Below are 4,904 nucleotides of genomic sequence, written 5' to 3'. Positions count from 1 at the left end.
TTGAATTAGGCCCCTACTTCCTTAATAAGAATCCTATAGCACAAGAATTAAAATAAAAAAATAATAAATGGGATGGATTCAAAATAAAATGCTTCTTCTCAGCAAAAGAAACAATCAGTGAGGTGAATAGAGGGCCTACAGCTTGGGACCAAATTTTTACCACTTGCATATCAGATAGAGGGTATATAAAGAACTCAAAAAACTAAACACCAAAAAAACAAATAACCCAACCAATAAGTGAGCCAAGGAACTGAATAGACACTTCTCAGAAGATGATATGCAGTCAATCAACAAATATATGAAAAAACGTTCAACATTTCTAGCAAATAGAGAAATGCAAATAAAAACTACTCTAAGATTTTATCTCACTCCAGTCAAAATGGCAGCTATTAAGAATACAAACAACAATAAGTGTTGGTGAGGATGTGGGGAAAAAGGCACACTCATACATTGCTGGTGGGACTGCAAAATGGCGCAACCAATCTGGAAATCAGAATGGAGTTTCCTTTAAAAACTGGGAATGGAACCACAATTTAACCCAGCTATCCCACTCCTCAGTCTATACCCAAAGGACTTAAAAACAGCACACTACAGGGATACAGCCACATCAATGTTTATAGCAGCACATTTCACAATAGCTAGACTATGGAACCAACTTAGATGCCCTTTAGGTGAATGAATTTTTTAAAAAGTGGCATATATACACAATGGAATATTACTCAGCAATGAAAGGGATAAAAATCATAGCATTTGCAGCTAAATGTATGGAATTGGAGAAGATAATGCTAAGTAAAGTTAGCCAATCCCAAAAAACCAAACGCTGAACGTTTTCTCTGATATAAGAAGGCTGATTCATAGTGGGGGTGGGGGTATGGGAGGAATAGATAAAGTAAAAGGGTAGGAGGGGAATGGAGGAAGCATGGGGTTAGAAATGATGGTGGAATGAGATGGACATCTTTACCCAAAGTACATTATGAAGACACGAATGGTGTGACTATACTATGTATACAACCAGAGAGATGAAAAATTGTGTTCTATATATGTAATATGAATTGTGATGCATCTGCTGTCACATGTAACAAATTAGAATGAAAAATTTAAAAACAAATTGGGAATCAATCTAACAAAAGAGGTGAAAGACCTCTACAATGAAAACTACAGAACACCAAAGAAAGAAATTGAAGAAGACCTTAGAAGATGGAAAGACCTCCCATGTTCTTGGATAGGCAGAATTAACATTGTCAAAATGGCCATACTATCAAAAGTGCTACTAATCAGATTTAATGCAATTCCTATTAAAACCCCAATGACATTCTTCATAGAAATAGAAAAAGAAAGCATAAAATTCATTTGGAAAAATAAGAGACCCAGAATAGCCAAAGCAATCCTTAGCAAGAAAAATTAGACAAATCAGGATGCTACAGTGATGCAGTCACATCCATGTTTACAGCAGCTCAATTCACAATAGCTAAACTGGGGAACCAACCTAGATGCCCTTCAACAGATGAATGGATAAATAAAATGTGATCTATATACACAAATGGATTATTATTCAGTCTTAAATTAAGAAATGAAATTATGGTATTTGCAGGTAAATGGATGAAGTTGGAGAATACTATGCTAAAAGAAATAAGCCAATCTCCAAAAACCAAAGGTCAAATGTTTTCTCTGATATGTGGATGCTGATCCATAATGCAGGGGTGGGGGTGGGAGTAGGGGGAAGAATGGAGGAATTAGGATTAGACAAAGGGAATGAAGGGAAGGGAGGGGGAATGGGAATAGAAAATATAGTGGAATGAATCTGATATTATTATTGTATATGGATATAATTACACAACCAATGAAATTGTATATCATGTAAAACCAGAAGAATGAGAAGTTATACTCCATATATGTATTATATGTTAAATACATTTTACTGGGGCTGGGGTTGTAGCTCAGCGGTAGAGTGCTCACCTCACACATGTGAGGTACTAGGTTCAATCCTTAGAACCACATAAAAATAAATAAATAAAATAAAGGTATTGTGTCCAACTACAACTAAAAAAGTTACTAAAAAGAACATTTTAAAAATACATTTTACTATTATGTATAATTAATAAGAACAAATAAAAATATTTAATAAATTAAATTTATTTTCTTTGGACTTTAATTTACAAGAGGGTTTACCCCTTGCATTTAAATTTCTCCACAAGAATTTGATGATAAAAAAGGATTTTTTAAAAGTCTATTAATTTATAAATGTCAAACTTCACTAATTTTGTTTAAACACATGATCTAAAATTTCCTGTAAATTAATGGAAGAAAAATATATGAATTACTAAAAATTCATGAATCCAAGGACTAGCACATTATTACTATTTCCTTTTTTTTTCTTTTTCTTTTTTAGTACTGGGGATTGATCCCAGGCCTTGGTATATTCTAGAAAGTGCTCTGCCACTGAGCTATATCCCCACCTCCTTTTTAAAAATATTTTTAGTTGCAGATGCACACAATACCTTAATTTTATATATTTATTTTTATGCGGTGCTGAGGATCAAACCCAGTGCCTCACACGCACGTGCTAGGCAAGCACTCTACCACTGAGCCATAGCCACAGCCCTATCCTCACCCCTTTTTCAATTTTATTTTGAGACAGAGTCTTACCGTGTTTGCTAAGGCTAGCCTTGAACTTGTGATCCTCCTGTCTCAGCCTCTCAGGTATCTGGGATTGTAGGCAAGCATCACCACACTGGGCTGCATGTTATTTTTTATTAATTGGAAAAAGAAAAAATGTCACATTTGATAAATAAAGATGAATTTGAGCTGAGGGTGGTGAATCATATCTGTAATCCTAGCAATTTGAAAGATTGAGGCAGGAGAATAGCAAGTTTTACCCCAGCCTCAACAACATAGCAAGATCGTGTCTCAAAATTTTAAAATGTTTTAAAAATTTTAAAGGGCTTTGGATGTAGCTTAGTGGTCCAGTGTTGTGGTCTAAATATGAGGTATCCCCCAAAGGCTCATGTATGAGACACTGCAAGAGGGTTTAGAGGTGAAATGATTGAGTTATAAGAACCTTAACTGAATCAGTGAATTAATCCCCTGCTGGGAACTAAGTGAGTGGTAACTAAAAGCAGGTTGGCTAGAGGAGGTCGGAGTTTATATTTTATTATGGTGAAGAGAGCTCTCTCTGCTTCCTAGTTCCACATCCTCAGCTGCTTTCCTCTGCCTCTTCTGCCACAATGTTCTGCCTTACTTCACACCCCAAGGAATGGAGTCAGCCATATATGGAGTGAGAACTCTAAAACTATGAGTCCCCAAATAAACTTTTCCTCTAATTTCTCTTGTCAGGTCTTTTGGTCACAGCAACAACAAAAAAAAAACTGACTACAACATACAGCATGCCTGGGTTCAATGCCCAGTACTACAATAAATAAATAAATAGGCACTATTTCATACCAATGCCCTCTTTGTTTATTCACACTATTTAATATTTTTTAATTTTTATATTTAAAATCTGGAATGCTTCACAAATATACCTGTCATTCTTGTGCAGAGGTTATGCTAATCCTCTCTGTATCATTTCAGTCTTACAGTATGTGCTGCTAACATGAATACTAATACATGTTTAATAGCAACCTTATCTAGAGGAATAATGAGGAGAGAGAGTGCTCAAAAAGGAAAGGGAAGGGAAGGTGTTAAGTAAAAACTGCCATTACTTCTACCACCACACTCTACCAAATATACCAATACTTACCAAGATACTTATTTCTAATGCTGGTTTCATGCTCAGAACTAAAGGTTTGTAGGCACTTGTAGGTATCCATCATTACAGGAACCTTCCCTGTGGCATCCTGGAGGATTTCATACCCAAGGCCAATATGATTTGGAATGGCTGACGCAGTCTACCCTTACACAAAACTCCAGTTGGAAGACCACTGGCATAGAAAACTTTTTAAAAATACATATTTATGTCCCTCTTATCCTCCACTGTTCTCCTTCCATAGCTAGAGGGGAGAAGGCAATCCAGATCCATATTTTTTAAAAGTCCTCCAAGACGGGTACAATGTTATTTGCCTCTAGTCCTAAATACTCTGAAAGCTAAAGCAGGAGGATCATTTGAGTCCAGGAGTTTGAGGATAGTCTGGGGACAAAGAGACCCGTGTCTAAAACAAACAAAAGTCTCCAGGTGATTCTGAGGATTAACCATTCAGTTTGAAAATCACCAAACAATTCACATTCATTGAGTTTTGATGGGGGTTCAGACTTTAATACCCGCTACATTACTTATGGATTAAATTGGTACTTCAGAACACAACATCTTATAAAAATGGCACACCTAAACTCTTTAAATCACTCTCTTGCAATAAAACATTTGCAAGGAAATCCTAAAAATCTTCTCTATTATTAATGTCTAAATATCAATTTAAGATTGATAAAGAAGAGAATTTATCTGAATACACTGAAACATCTAAAGAAACCCAATGTCAGGAATGAATACTGCCTGGTCTTAGAAGGTACTGGATCCAAGCCTTTCTCTGTCTTGGTTTGGCTTTCTCCTTGGGCCCACTCTATTCTTTCTATAAAGATAATGGAGCTGCTCAATTCTTGAGGCAAAACATGGCAATTCCCCTGACCATGAGTGGTAACATTTCTTCCACTTGAGAGTCTAGCTCAGTGCTGGGCATGGTGGTCTAGGCCTGTAATCCCAGCAACTCGGGAGGCGGAAGTAGAAGGATCTCAAGTTAAAAACCAGCCTTAGCAACTTAGTGAGGCCCTAAGCAATTCAGCAAGACTCTGTCTCAAAATAGAAAATTAAAAAGGCTGGAGATATGGTTCAGTGATTAAGCACCCCTGGGTTCAGTCCCCAGTACAAAAAAAAAAAAAAAAAAGTCATTTTCTTTTTTTTAAATTTTGATTTG

General features: G+C 36.2%; 1 non-coding gene across 1 annotated transcript; it reads right to left on the bottom strand.

The window, feature by feature from the left end:
- Positions 1-3,493: 3,493 nt before the first annotated feature.
- LOC120883773 (U6 spliceosomal RNA) lies at positions 3,494-3,600 on the bottom strand. The gene has a single exon (XR_005725971.1). It is a non-coding gene; the product is annotated as a U6 spliceosomal RNA (small nuclear RNA).
- Between the last annotated feature and the right edge of the window lie 1,304 nt (positions 3,601-4,904).

This window comes from Ictidomys tridecemlineatus, chromosome 7, assembly GCF_052094955.1.
Source record: "Ictidomys tridecemlineatus isolate mIctTri1 chromosome 7, mIctTri1.hap1, whole genome shotgun sequence".
Taxonomy (NCBI): domain Eukaryota; kingdom Metazoa; phylum Chordata; class Mammalia; order Rodentia; family Sciuridae; genus Ictidomys; species Ictidomys tridecemlineatus.
Note: the sequence above shows the minus strand (reverse complement) of the source record. Positions and strands in the feature narration are given on the sequence as shown.